This window comes from Triticum dicoccoides, chromosome 2A, assembly GCF_002162155.2.
Source record: "Triticum dicoccoides isolate Atlit2015 ecotype Zavitan chromosome 2A, WEW_v2.0, whole genome shotgun sequence".
Classification (NCBI taxonomy): domain Eukaryota; kingdom Viridiplantae; phylum Streptophyta; class Magnoliopsida; order Poales; family Poaceae; genus Triticum; species Triticum dicoccoides.
The window spans coordinates 31711914-31728324 of NC_041382.1; the positions used below are offsets into that span (position 1 = coordinate 31711914).

General features: G+C 44.0%; 1 pseudogene; it reads right to left on the bottom strand.

Annotated features, from left to right (window-relative positions):
- Positions 1-858: 858 nt before the first annotated feature.
- On the bottom strand, positions 859-2972 carry LOC119357505 (annotated as a pseudogene).
- Positions 2973-16411: the final 13439 nt, after the last annotated feature.

Genomic DNA, 16411 nt, shown 5'->3' on the forward strand with positions numbered 1-16411 from the left:
CCATATAATTTTGGCGGGCGGGTAACCGCCTGAAACATCACGTGAGAAGCCCCGGACCGCCGCCGGACAGCTGCTGCGCCTCTGCCGTCGCGCCGCCACGCCTCCACTGCCCTGCCATGCCGCGTGGTTGCGCCGCCGCGAGGACGGCTGCCAGTTCAAGCGCCGCTGACTTGTACGTAGGTCACTCCGCCACGCCGCGAGACCAGCCACCACGGCACTCGGCTGCCACCGCCAGGCCGGCCGCCGTCGCCGCGCCTCCCCTACTCGGCCTCACCTCTCCGGGCACTGTCACCATGCCTCCCAACACCGTGCCACTGGCTTACGGGCCCCATCATCGTTTAATAGGACATAGGATTTTTTTACGGGAACTAAGGAAAGTATGTGTTAGAAATTTCCCCTAAGTTATATGGTCATCCCGTAAAATGACTTTTACAGGAAGTTTTTTACAGGGGCTATTGGAGTTGCTCTTAGGGCTATCCTCTCTCTCTCTCTTAGCCAGATATGGTATATAAACTTACCCCACGGTTTGAATGTGAATGAATTTTTTTGTTGCTTTTATTTGACACACATAATGGTTTGCAGTTACAACAACACCACCAACAACAACAACAACAAGAAGGCATAAATAAATAGAGATTGGAAGCAACTATGACATAGTAACACGGTACAATACTACATTGTTTCACGAACTAAAGACATTTGGAGACACGAGTGACAAACAAAGACACATTTTCCTTCACCTTATGTAGTGTACCATTCAGCTCTACCGCAACTTTCTTCTTGTTTGTAAGGCACCAAACCAATTTATTGAACTGGCAACATGAGTTTGTAGATGAGATGAGAAGGCATAATCCAGTTCTATTCATCGATTACCTCTAGCATCTCCTGCAGTTGGTCCTTGATGTGATGGGGCACCTCCTCACTCCTACTCTTGAACACTATGAGCTGAACGAGGTTCGGTCGGACCTTGCGAACATCTGATGCAACCTCAGCCCATTTGATAGTGCCACTAAGGACTAGCATCTGAAGGTATCGTAGGCTGTGTGCAGTGAAGACGCATGAAGGAATCACATCACCTTGCAGCTTCAAGCGGCCAAGGAGATGCATCTTTGTGAGGGCACCCTCCAGTGCAGCCCCATGCTTGTCATGCTTGAACCCACACAGGTTCAATGACCGGAGTTTGGTCATCTTAAGCAGTGGGCAATTATGTTGATTCCATTCTCCTTCATTGTCAGGCTTTACACCATGTAGCGTCTGCAGCTCGTTCAGTTCTTCTGTGATGGACGCTGGAAGCATGAGCTTGTCTGCAAACACATGTCGCAGCGTCTTAATCTTCCAGAAGCATGCGTCAATCTTGTTGACTTGAGTACCCCTTAAGTCCAGTGTCTGCAGATTGAGCAGTCTCTTAATGCTTGATGGGAGCTCCTGCAGGTCCAGGCATTGAACACGCAGGTACCGCAAGTGGACCAGGTCACCAATCTCATCGGGCAAACTATCAAGCCTCAATCCCTTACTGGAGATTACACGCAGGAACTTGGACCCACGCAGAAACTTGAGATCATACCAATCCTTGTTGGCATCCTGGTCCTGGTCTAACACACTGACTTGGCACAAGAAGGAACGCAGCTTAGGGAACTTGTTGGTGAATGTGGTATATCTGCCGTTGAGACTGTGGTAAGAGAGTCGGCGCACCGATGGTGGAACAAAGATGTCATGTTTGTCATGAACCTCAATGAAGCCAGCCTCGTGAGCCTCTGAATGCAGGAACCCATGGAAGCTTCTGTGAACCATGACCTTATTAATGCCACCAACGTCATTCATGTCTTCAATCTGGACAAGGCATCTCACCACCAGTTCCTTGAGGTAGTTGTGACCGAGCTCCTCCATAGTCTTGCCCTTCTGTGGCTTGATGAATCCCTCGGCCATCCACATCCGCACCAACTCATCGGCATAATGAGCGCTATTCTTGGGGAAAGCGGCGAAGTAGAGGAGGCATGACTTGAGATCATTGGGAAGGTCTTCAAAGCTTGCCAGAAGACCCTTTCAATCGTTGTTCCTGTGGACAGGTTAGCTGTTGTAGGGCTCATCTCCCACTTGTTGTGCAGTCCAGCTCCAGTTATCTGGTTGCCCTGTGCTTCTTCCATTCCTGATGCAGAAGCAGAATTGAGCTGTTGCAGCAGTGCTTCCCACTGTCCCGGCTTCTCCTTGAATCGGAGTAATCCGGCCAGAACCACTATAGCCAGAGGGTAACCCCCTGTTATATCGTAAACGATCTTGTGGTACTTCCTCATGTTTCCCTCTTCGTTGGACTGTTCTTTCCTCCAGCGGAACATGAATCTGTCGTATATGCTCATGTATTCATCATTTTCGTTGTATTCTCGTTTCCTCAAGACCCTCGAACAGAACAACTGTCCACTTCTTTCTTCATCCAAGCGGTTCAACTGGTGGATTCCGTTGATGCCATTTTTGTTCATGGCATTAGCATATGATGCGACTTCTTCATTCTCGGTATCCAATATGAGCACCACCCTGCTGCCATTATTGTCATCTGGCAGGCACGCCCACAAACAGTTGAGCATAGTTTTGGAGGATATGTCACCAATAATCACCAGGTACCTCTTTTTCTCCAGGAGGCGACGAATCTTGTCAGTGACAGTGATATCAATGCCTTCTTCGTCATCTGGCTGACGTCCTCGTGTCCCTTGATGTGCTATCTGGTAGTGGATTTTTTGAAGGAGAGCTTCTGTGGTGGGCATGTTGTACCCAGCAGTCTCAGCTAGAATTTCAAAATGATTAATCGCCTTCATATTATCCGAGATAATACTTGCGAGTGTTCTCTTTCCCACACCACTCTCCCCAAGTATAGAGATCAACATTGGTTGTGGGTGATCTTTACGAAGCAGCATTTTCTCAATTGTCTTGATATCTTTGTCAAAACGCACGGCGTTCGTATAATCATCCCGCCTGTTCATTGAGTACCTTTATTATTAATGCCCAAGTGTCGTTCAATTGCCTTTATAAAATTCTTACGGAAGAAGCATATTAGATCGATGTAGTACGGCACACCACGAGTTCTACAGTGGTCTTCTCTGACGTTTACCAAAAATATCTAGATTTGCTGTATAAAAATAGCTTGGTGATGGATACTTTCATACTAGTCCCACAATTAAGAAGATTACTAATCTTATGCAGGCAGGCAAACAAGGACACAAATGCAGTCCAAGATTTATCTTCTTATTCATATTACACTTGCTAGTTTACAGTAAAATAAGGTTCTACGCCTTTTATTTATAGGCAAACTAGTAGTCGTGGCTTCATTTGGCAGAAGATATATAAATACAGACTTATTAATGAGATATTCTAGTTTGTGTAATTATCCACAAATCAATTATTCCCACGAAAAGTTGTATTAGAGCTTGGATATGTAACCATCTAGAGACAAAGGAAAACTTAAAAATAATATTCTTCTTCTGTTTCTTTTTTTCAAGTAGAGGCATGCTATCTTTAGTTCCATTAATTTAACGGCGGTCCCTGACACTACTACAAATACCCCTATCGCACCGTTGAAGGACCTATTGGCGTCTGTTTTCAAAGGGAACCACGTCACCAACGGTTCCATAAAAAATCTGACGGCAAGGGCGTATCGCTCTCAGTTCATTTGTAAATCACACGGTGAAGCTTCCATTGACAGGTTTCCGCATGACATGATAGCGATGTGTTGCCCCCCCCCCCCTCCTGTTTAAGCTCAGGTTGGTGCCTATCCATTTCAGTTTCCCCGCGGCGAGAACCCTAACACCCCTGCTCCCCCGCCTCCTCTGCAACCGGAGCCCACCACGTCACTGGTTCCTAGCTCAATGGCACCAGATCCATTGCCTTCACTGCCTCAAATGCCGGATCAATCCCCGCTCCACCCTTCCTCTGTCGCTCCTCATTTCCTAGCCCATGGTCACCTCATCAACCATCATGGCCTCCTCCACTCACGTGCCGGCGCATGGGGTTCGTCATCAACAGATCTAGACCTATGATGGCATGCCTCCTCTGCCATTGGGGTCCTCCTCTGCCATCACATGCTTGCTCGCCAACATCTCGTCCACCATGTCCTCCACCACTACTTCTTCACCAGAGCCAGGCCCACGATGGTGCACTTGCTCTACCGCCATGCGCCTCCTCCACCATGCCGCTCCTCTGGCGGCCGCTACTGCACAATGGTCACTCAAACCCCTAAGGTATTTGTTACAATAGTGGTAATTCTTTTACAATTTTTTTTCTTTGAACAATTGTAGTAAAGTGGTATCATTGAATTTGTTCTAAGTTTTTCTATGAACAATTGTAGTATAGTGCTCTTTTGTATTGGCGTCACTATTATGACAACGTGTAAGACTGCACAATACACTCGTTATATAAAAGTGACACTGCACAAGACGCTATCATCGACATATGTGAAATAGCACCCATAGCTTAGTGGAAATAGGCGCTCTGGCGCTGGAGTCCCTTTTTATAAAATGGCAGTGCTATGATAGTGGTTTTTCAGCTCCCGGGTGCCCACGCACCCTCTATGAACAGTAAAATCAAACAAACAGAAAAAAAACTGAAACTTTGCAACACCAAATATGATCAAACTTTGAAGGTGCTTGCAAGTTTTCATGCCAAAAAAACTATTCGAGGAGCACTACACACAAAAAAGATTTCAGTGCTTGAAGTTTTGAGCACTTTTTTCAGTGAAATCTGAAATTAGTTCATACAACTTTCTCTACATGATATTTTAGCATGAAAACTTGCAATAGCCTACAAAGTTTGACCATCTTTCATGTTACAAAGTTTCAGATTTTTTTATTTTCTTTACTATTTTTTTGAATTTACTGTTCATAGAGGGTGCCTAGCTAGGGACCCGGGAGCTATCACACCTTTCTCCAGTGCTATCCATCGTAGCAGATCTCTCTTAGGGTGAGGATTAGAGAGGAAAAGGCTTGCTCGCATGGGTGATGATCTTCCACTGACGACTTACTTCTGGCGACCAGCACACGTGCTTCTTTGACTCTAGTAATTAAACCTGCAGTGTGTCCTCTCTCCTTCTCCCCTGATCATGTGAGTTTCTGATCTTGATTGTGATCTTGGGTATTGTTAATAGAGTTGAACTATATGATGTATCTCTGATGATGAGTTTTCTTTGTATTGGATTGAATCTTGTTCCTGTTGTGCAGTGAACTTTTGGGAATCATGAAATCATATAATTCATATCTAGTATAATTTCCGGAGACGCCCGAGGTGACATTAGGGTGACTCTATCGATTAAGAATAGAAAGATAAAGATCATATCGTGATTTCCTTGTATAATTTCTGGGGCTGCCTGAGGTCACATTGGGGTGTGCTTAATATATTAAGATTAGGAAGACAACTTTGAGGTGTGATTGCTTTACCACACCTAGGAGATCTCATCCTATTTTCATCCAATAAAAAAGGGAACTTTGGTGTGATGCTTTACCACACTTGTGAGGTCATATCATGTATGTTTATGAAGTTGTCAATGTTGAGAGTTGCCACTAGTGAACCTATGAACCCTAGGGCTTGTTGCCATGCATTAAAACCCCATTTCACTCACTTTTGTAACATGTTACTTGGATGTTTTTATTTATTACAAAACTACAAAAATATTTCTGCCATCCAAATTATCAATCAATCATACAAATTATCAATCTCTTCACCGAACTAGTGCATCTCGGCAATTAAAAATCTGTGTTATAGGTGTGCTGGGGACACAAGAGACTACTTGTCTCTCGATTGCAGGGTTGCTTCAGAGCTGAATACTTTCAACCTACAACTCCCATGAATGGATGAACCTTAGGCCATCCACTTGACGGAAGTTGCGACTACTATAAAGCTGCTATTTCCTTATTTCCTTTGTGTTGCACTATTGAGATTATGACCAATGGGTTACCCTTGGGTGACGGGCATGTGCCATGTGTTCCTATAGAGAATGAAATCACGGTGCATGCAATGTTTTTCCTAAGATTTTGATACGATGAGATAACATCCTAATCTCCCTCTCCCTGACCCCACATGATGGTTCTGATCAGTGGGTGATACTTGTGTAGTAATAGAATCGTAACTAAAAGGATGGTATGTGTAGCTAGCATTGTTCTATAGAAAAATACAACAATTATAATTGAAAACTATAGGGTAGGCATAGGGGTCGCATACCATGACGAAGTGGCGGTAGTGGAAGATGTTAATGTCACTGATGGTCTATGCTCGATCTTGTATTCCTTTTGGTTCTCCGAGATTTTTTGGAGTCGTCTATTGATTCTTTTTATTTGGCCAGACAACCCATGTCGAATGATGATTTGGGTACAGCAACCAGTCAAGTATTTGCGCCACATTTTTCGACCTGGATAACCCTGGCTTTTTAGATCAACCTGTTATCAAGGAGAAAAATCTTGTAGGAGTTACAAACAGTCCATTATCAGAAAAAATGAAACTTTTGTAGTTCCTAATATATTTGGATTTTATAATGAGCGAATGTTCCCTTTGATGTGCGCCTGCGCGACCCAATCCGCATCACTCATCGCGTGACCGTTTTCCGGCAGCATGGCTGCTGTTTTGTCTCGCACACACGTCAGCTCCAGCATGGCTATCTTTGACGGGGTCAACAGTGAGACGACGAGACTACTCTCATTCCAGAAAATTCACCACCCAGCAGTGTTGCTCTCATTCTCATCTCGCCATGCCCTCTCTCCCACCGTTGCGGCCATGGACGGCTCTTCCTATTCCCGGCCGGTGGTCGGAGGAAACCATGCACCATCATCACAGGGTTGTTAGAAATTCGCCCACAAGATCGATCACATCAAATCACACGAACACACGCGTACAGAAAATTGATGGCCAAAGGCACGTGTCGTGCCTTGTTCTTCTCCTCTTTATTAATTGTTTGGTTTTCTCCACGCTGTTATAATAGCTAGCCCTCTCTGTGTATATATATGAACCGACTAGACACAATCCTAGTCGTACAGGACACAACACCTAGACCTATACGGACTCAACTGGACTAGCTAGTACTAGACGCCTTCATGATTACCACATGGACCGACTCCACATTGGACTCCTACTACTAACGGACGACATGCAAACCGATTCCAATAGGTACTACTCCAGCACGTAGATTACTACCTAAACTTGTCTCGTTAATTACCCGGCCGGTTTGATCATGTTCACAATTAACCAAACTAGCAAACCTAATGTTACTTAGACATGTTTGGATTATTCCAACATTCACCCCCTAATCCAAACACTCGGCTCTTTGCACGACAAGACACACAGACGACCACATGTTCATCTTTGTCCCGTCGATTGCCACCAGTGACGCGACTTACCGGACCACAACTTCTCTCTTCTTACAATGATGGTCATCACATCATCACCATCATACTTTTGTGCCGACTTGAAAACTAAAACCAACGATTACCCGGACTACCAGCCACGCTGCCGCATCTTAGCGTGCTACATGCAGACTAAACGCATAGCCTCATGCAGGAACTCAACTTAACTGGTGTGCGTCCATCTACACGTTGATCTTCATCTTCTTATCGGTTTCTTGCACACAGGAAGACACATCTATTCACCCGTCACATCTTTTTCCTTTGCCGTTGGTGACGCAACTTAGCAAACGACACCTCCTATCCAGCAACAACACAACTCGTCATATACGTGCAACTCATCTCCACCGTATATGAACTCGCTGGAACTCCACGACCACGAACAGAAACGCAAGGCACAAATTCCTTTTTCCGCCCGCTCTCGCTCGCAATTCTCCTCCGCCAGTGACGCATCTTAACTGCAGCAGAAGACTCACACACCTGAGCTCTTGGACGCACCTTACAAGAACTTATGTGCACACCTTGACAACAACTCACAACGTTGTCGCCTCTTCCTCGCTCCCACCAACTACGATCTTGATGAGTTTCCGGCACCGCACCTCGGCATCACCGCTCCCATCAACGATCTCTTTCCACCACCTTGCCGATGATAGCATGTTGTCTCCCTCCAGGTCGTTCCGCCGAACGACAATCACTTGTCGCTTCACTTGCGACAGTACCTCACCGCCTTCTTATCGCCGCCCCGCCGAACGACAACTGTCCGATCCTCCTTGTCGCCGCTCGAACGACAATTGCCTGCTCCTTCTCGTCTCTGCATTCCAGTACCATATCGCCCACTCCTCGTTGTCGGTACACCAACGACTGTATCGCCCGCTCCTCTTCGTCGCTACAACAACGACTCTATTGCCCACCCCGAGGCGCTAGCAGGGTCGCCACCCCGGGGCAAGCGCAGCTTCACTCGAATCTTGCTCTAGATACCAATTGTTGGAAATTCGCCCACAGGATCGATCACATCAAATCACACGAACACACACGCACAGAAAATTGATGGCCAAAGGCGTGTCGTGCTTTGTTCTTCTCCTCTTTATTGATTTTCTGGTTTTCTCCACGCTGTTACAATAGCTAGCCCTTTCTGTGTATATATATGTGTGCTGCATCCAACCGACTAGACACAATCCTAGTCGTACAGGACACAACACCTAGACCTACACGGACTCAACTGGACTAGCTAGTACTAGACGCCTTCATGATTACCACATGGACCGACTCCACATTGGACTCCTACTACTAACGGACGACGTGCAAGCCGATTCCAATAGGTACTACTCCAGCACGTAGATTGCTACCTAAACTTGTCTCGTTAATTACCCGGCCGGTTTGATCATGTTCACAATTAACCAAACTAGCAAACCTAATGTTATTTAGACATGTTTGGATTATTCCAACATTCACCCTCTAATCCAAACACTTGGCTCTTTGCACGACAAGACACGCAGGGGACCACATGTTCATCTTTGTCCCGTCGATTGCCTCCGGTGACGCGATTTACCAGACCACAACTTCTCTCTTCTTGCAATAATGGCCATCACATCATCACCATCATACTTTTGTGCCGACTTGAAAACTAAAACCAACGATTACCCGGACTACCAGCCACGCTGCCGCATCTTAGCGTGCTACATGCAGACTAAACGCATAGCCTTATGCAGGAACTCAACTTAACTGGTGTGCGTCCATCTACACGTTGATCTTCATCTTCTTATCGGTTTCTTGCATACAGGGAGACACATCTATTCACCCGTCACATCTTTTTCCTTTGCCGTTGGTGACGCAACTTAGCAAACGACACCTCCTATCCAGCAACAACACAACTCGTCATATACGTGCAACTCATCTCCACCGTATATGAACTCACTGGAACTCCACGACCACAAACAGAAACGCAAGGCACAAATTCCTTTTTCCGCCCGCTCTCGCATGCAATTCTCCTCCGCCAGTGACGCATCTTAACTGCAGCAGAAGACTCACACACCTGAGCTCTTGGACGCACCTTACAAGAACTTATGTGCACACCTTGACGACAATTCACAACTTTGTCGCCTCTTCCTCACTCCCACCAACTACGATCTTGATGAGTTTCCGGCACCGCACCTCGGCACCACCGCTCCCATCAACGATCTCTTTCCACCACCTTGCCGATGATAGCATATCGTCTTCCTCCAGGTCGTTTCGCCGAACGACAATCATTTGTCGCCTCACTTGCGACAGTACCTCACCGCCTTCTTATCGCCGCTCCGCCGAACGACAAATGCCCGATCCTCCTTGTCGCCGCTCGAACGACAAGTGCCTGCTCCTTCTCGTCGCTGCATTCCAGCGACCATATCGCCCACTCCTCGTTGTCGGTACACCAGCGACTATATCGCCCGCTCCTCTTCGTCGCTACAACAACGACTCTATTGCCCGCCCCGAGGCGCTAGCAGGGTCGCCACCCCGGGGCAAGCGCAGCTTCACTCGAACCTTGCTCTAGATACCAATTGTTGGAAATTCGCCCACAGGATCGATCACATCAAATCACACGAACACACATGCACAAAATTGATGGCCAAAGACACGTGTCGTGCCTTGTTCTTCTCCTCTTTATTGATTTTCTGGTTTTCTCCACGCTGTTACAATAGCTAGCCCTCTCTGTGTATATATATGTGTGCTGCATCCAACCGACTAGACACAATCCTAGTCGTACAGGACACAACACCTAGACCTACACGGACTCAACTGGACTAGCTAGTACTAGACGCCTTCATGATTACCACATGGACCGACTCCACATTGGACTCCTACTACTAACGGACGACATGCAAGCCGATTCCAATAGGTACTACTCCAGCATGTAGATTACTACCTAAACTTGTCTCGTTAATTACCCGGCCGGTTTGATCATGTTCACAATTAACCAAACTAGCAAACCTAATGTTACTTAGACATGTTTGGATTATTCCAACAACGGTCTACCTCGGGGAAATTCTGCTCACGGCAAGGGGGTCTGGGGCAGCGCAAGCGGTGGTTGTCGGGTGGGGGCTGCCAGATGTGTTCATGTTGTTTTGTTATATGTGTTCTTGCTGCCTCTGATGCTCATATGTTTTATTCTGTTTGCTATAATGATCAGCAGTATCTGGTGCTTGCTCATCTTTACAACAAGGCGTGCTTCATCAGATTACTTGCAGTTCAGGTCTAATGAGCTCCGTTTCCTTCTGTGCCCTATGTTCCCGCTTCTTTAACTTCTTCGTCATGCCTCAATCTTCTATGGTTTACTGAGCACACTAATTTAACAACATATTGACCTGTGATTTAGTTAATAGACAATAGAAAAATCTCGATGTATGGACTTCTTATTCTGAATGGTTTGTCTTCTTTCCGTTTTCTCTTCAGGCTGACAGTCTTTCGGATTTCCACGCCAGTACGCATACTCCGATGTTGTCGGCGGGGATATGAGATATGAGGTTACTGGTGATTCTACCTATAAGGTAAAAGTTCCTTCAAGTCTATACATTTCACATATGTTCAAAGAGTTTGCTTTATTTTGTGCATGTGAAAGGGAGAAGTGACGTGATTCAAATTCCCAATGGAGGGGGTAGGGGGTAACTCATGTTGGACCTTAGTGATAATTTAATGTGTTTTTCTTTGTGTGTGGATTTTTTTGAATTTATAATTTATAAGGTGTGTCTACAAGGTTAATTGTGTGTTCTAAGATTCGCAACTTGGAGACCGCGTGGTCAGTAGATTGGGCCCTGTTTTTTTTGTGGTTTTTGCCATGCAACCAGTGAATATGCTGCGTCCTTTTTAGTGATAAAACATGGATGATCTATGTATTAATGACATGTGGCATCTGTAAATGTAGAACCAACTAATGTGGATGAGAGATGTTGCCATGGTGGCTAGTATGTCATGGATGGCTCTACTATATACTTTTTGTCGCTATTTTGTGCTTACTGGACGCGGGTAACTAATTATGTGCCATTAGAGTTTTAGACCAGACTACGGCAGTTTTTTGCTAATCTATCATGGCATAACTATACTGCACACTATGGCAAATTTACTTTAGTGGATGCGGCAACTATAGAATTTTTTTATAGTTTCATGAGCTTATGTTTGCCATGGTACCTAACCTTGAGAACATTATATGATATGCCATTTTGATGGCAACTTGGTTAATTTTTGTGTATGTGAACCTGGCAACTTAATTCTGCAGGCTGTATATATGGTAACTTGCATATCCTGGTTAGTATTATATGTGCAAACTTGGCAATTTAATCACATGTTAATTGGAAACTAACGAAAATGTGTACAGTGTAGTGGATATTGGATAGGTCTGTTTCTAGGATGGCATCTTATTATACCCATAGATGGTAGCATTTCTTCAGACCACATGGCAACTTTTAATACATTTCAATGGCAAATTTTCTATGTCGCACTACTCTTTCTTTGCATGATCTCCATCCTCATTGGCTCAAATTATCTCTCTGACTTTCCAGGTAATCAGCCATGGAGAAGACATAGAAGGCAGTTTCCCCTATAGGCACAGACCTGAAAAAGGTAACTGTACTTTGTGTATGTGGTTACTTCTATATAAATGACATGACAATTTTTGTCAACCACCCATTAAGTAAATCATAGTTCTTTGTATGTGGTTACTTCTATGTTAATAGGATGGTACTTTTACTTACACTTTTTCATGCAAATTATAATGTTTGTTCGTGGTTATTTTAGTATAAATGGCACAATGGCTTTTTTATATAGATATGGCAAGAAGTGTGTATGAATTTTTCATCATTTGGTTGAGGGTAACTTATATTTGAAGAGATTAGTTACTCTCTTTCATAGATGGCAACCTAGGTACAAATAACATGGTTACTTTTCATTGCAAGTTGTGGCAGCTTTTTGGGTTTCCATGTTTACTACGTATGTCCCCCTGACAATTGCATCGTTTTGTTGGTGGAAACCAAGTGTAGCACAACAATGGTTACTTTTTAAAAATTTGCATGTTACGACACCACGTAGCTGAACATTTTTTTGGTTGCCTACATGGTCAGTTGTGGGGTCGTCACACCAACTTAATCATGCTTAGTTGTGGGTACCCGCGTGGCAATTTTTGGGGTCTCTGTGGTGTGTAGCTGAGTTCATGTTGCATATTCCACTTGGATATATACCTGTTAAAACAGACATTATATGGCAACTTTTGCATGTTATATGTATAAAGTTCTGGACTGATTTTTCCCCATTTGTCTAAGAATTGTGATAAAACATGCAGGATCTATGTGGGTAGCAACATGTTGCATCTGGTAATCCACATCAAAACGAATGCAGCCGCGAGACTTAGTATTGCCATGAGGGGTTTAGACCACACTACGGCAACTTTGTTGCTAATCTGCCACAGATAACTTCTTAGTGTATACCGTGTGGCAACTTTCTGCTTAGTTCACATATTAACTAATTATGTAGATGTCAGATTAATGTTGCCATTAGGTGATTGGGACCAGTCTATGACAAAAATTTCATCAATCTGCCATGGGGATATACCCGTAATATGCATAATATGTGGCAACCATTGCTTAGTGGACATGGCAACTAATTTTTATGCAGATGCAACATTAGTGTTGCTGTAGAGGTTCAGGGGCGGACCCAGGAAAAAATATGAGAGGGGGCAATATTTTTTTTAAGGCAAGCAGTGTACTACTACTATTTGAAATAGATAGGAAAATAAAAACAAAGTTGACCGATCTAGAAAAAGGAAACTAGCTAGGCCAAAATCCGACAAAGGAAGTAAGAAAAAGTAACTAAGCCAATGTCAGACGACCGAAACACCACCATCGCCATGGCCACCAAATTGCCAGCTAGCGGCCCTTTGGGCAAAGGAAATAAAGGCCCACCACTACTGAATCCCTCTAGGCTTCCCCCGGAGGGTGATGCCAGTAACGGCAAGTGAGAGGGTGGGGAGGAGGGGAGAAAGATAAGATCTGGGCAATTGCGGTAGGGAGGAAGTGCCGCAGGGATCTACTTCGAAACTTTAATGTTCTTGCAAGTGAAAATGAAACGAGGAGCAAGAATGTATGGTCATATTTATGAAACAATAAGGCAAACATCCTTATAAATTAAAACTGGACAATTGGGGCTCTAGTTGAAGTGTGCTAGGATACAACGATATAGTAATAGATAATCTGAAATTAAATTGGAGTCTTTCAGTCTAGACTACGCTATTTTACGTAAAGTTCTTTCATAGCTCGAGCTCCACAACACCTTCTATCTGGACCCTCAGTTTGCCTTGTGATATGTGCAGTTCAGGCCATGCATCTGTTCGCTGTTTTATCATTAGGAGGAGTTGTCCTGTCTATGTAAACAGTAACACAAAGCACGAGCGCCTGCTGGAGCGGCTGGTCTGTTTGTCGTATGCTAGGTTCTGGCACTAGCCTGCCACAGCTGGTTGCTTTGCGCTATTTGCCAGCGATTAAAAAAGGATGGAACGGTGCATCATTCCGCAGCTGACCTGGCAGACAGAAATAAAGAGACAAATCCTAGAGAAAAAAATGTAGTAAGTTTTTGAGTGATTGAGAGAAGCTGTGTGGGCATTCCACAAGTAAAAAAAAATGGATTGAAGAGAGACAACGTTGTGACGGTGAGAAAGAACTTTTGAAAATAAAATACTGTGAGAAAGAACACTTTTCTAAAAGAGAGATAGCGTTTGTGTTAGTGAGCTTTTTTTACATAAATGAGAGACACGATTTGTCAAGAGAAAAGTCTTTGCTCTGGAAGTGAGCGAGAGACTGTATGCATGCAGATTTCATTTGCATGTAAAGAATCTTTGTGCATGAGAGAGAGGTGTTGTCAGAATTTCAGGTGGGTGTAGTGTTGGACAGAGAGAGGCAGGGCCGGTCATAGGAATGAGAATCAAGCACTAATTTCACTGACACCGCTGCAGGTTTTTAACACTATGCACATATCCCTATGTAGTGGATGCCATACTGAACGGTCAAGATATAGGGTATCGTGAAGCTCCAGCTACAAAAAACTGCACTCCCCTATTTTATTTGTAAGTAGAAAGTTGCAAGCTAAAGTTTATCACATAAAAGAATTGTTTGAACAGCTGAACTGTATCTGATCACCTAAATCGGTAAAATATACTCGTAAATAGATGAGATCAACATGGTTTCTAACATAGAAATTGCAAACAAATAAAAAATTGTGAAGAAAAAAGCCCTATAGATGACTTATATGGCATATCTTGGTGTCAAGTAGAATTAAGGAGTTAGTACAATATAAATGGGGTTGTGCCGTGGCATCTGGTTTTTTATTTTTTGTGAGGGCATCTCGTTGTGCAAGGTCGAGAGGGACGGACGACGGCAAGGCTCTGATTACCGGCTGGAGCACCGTCGCAGCGAGCCGGCGGCTGCACGATCGCAGGAGCAGCAAGGTTAGGGCTTCGCCCGTCTCGTACATGCGTCAGGTGTGTGTGTACGCTGAATATGGCATGGATAACTCTATTAGAGAGAGTCGTGATGGTTAGTACAAGGTTAGAGCAAAGCAGTTCTAAACAGGCTCTAAATATGGCATGGATAACTCTGGTATATAGCTTTTCATGTGGGAAAGATTGGTATTCCTTTATTTTTTTTCAGATTTTAGTGCTATTTTTTGGAGGTCATATGTAAGTGCCTAGCGGTGACCTAGGAGATTGCCATTGGCATTGGTATGTTTTCTCTCATAAGAATTAGGAGGGGAGGCGCCTTTGAGGAAGAAGGTGAAGGGTGGGAGCACAGCTGATCTGGGCCCATGTTTGCTCACAACCTGTTTTTGCCCACCCGGCCCTGCTCCCGTGATGGCTCGCGCTTAGGGCATCTTTAATGGCTGTAAGATAGTTATTGGTAGACTTTGCCATATAAGATTTTTGATGATGTGTCGTACAATAAATGAGGAAAAAAAGAAAGGTTGTATGTATATGAACCAACACCCCTTACACAAGCTTCAATGTAGAATGAGAGAGTATCTTATTTATTATCTCACATTCTATTGGGTAAACTAGATACAACCCATTAAAATTGTTGTATGTTAAGGTGTTGGTTGATGACATGACATATTTTATCAACAAGCTAACATACAAACTGTTGAAAATGCTGAGTTGATTTTGTGTTTTACCGAGTTCCCTGACATAGCCTTAAAAAAATAGTGAAGACATGAAAAGTCATCCAAGTGAGGAGAGAACAAAATAAGTCTGGTGGGCTTTCTTAGCTCGTCGCTAGAACATGAGGGGCCTGTTGCGTAACGACGCGCCAGCTGACGTGGCATCGGGTGGACAGGGGTGCTCGCGCCGATGAGCTGTACCGTCCGGTGTACATTCGCGCTGTATGCGCGTCCAATATATTTACTGGCTTGCGAATTTTAAGTTGTAGAGAATTAAAATTCACATAAACTTTTGTTACTATGATTATTGGGGGTGTAAACGAGTATCCTAGCTAATCCGTTCTGGACCAGACAGCCATTTGATAGATCCGATCCTACCTGATCCGAATATATTCGGTGGTCGAGCGGTCCAGAGGTACATCCACTCCATTTACACCCTTAACTATGATATTTATCAAACCATTTTCGACGATGTGTTTTTAGTGGGAGGAGACAGTGGCAGAGCCAGGATTTGAGAATGAGGGGGCGGAGGAGATAAGGATCGTACATACTGATTTTTTTTTCCTCAAACACTTCTAAGTGTGTGTGGTTTTGTATTGGAAGAAAATTTCAAAGATAAATGTCATAATATATCATTACCGACTATACCATTGAGATAAAAATAGCATTATATTTTTTGCAATGTACAAAATGGCATCATTTCAATGGGATTTTTTTTGCGAATGAAAATTAAACAGTGGGACTATATTTAGCTCTATAACTAGCTACCAAGCTGATCGAAAAAATAAGATAATCACATTAGGGTGAACTTTTGCAGTTATATATTTCTCAGCATAGCAAACTATTATTTCAGAAATCATCTTAGATGAATGAAA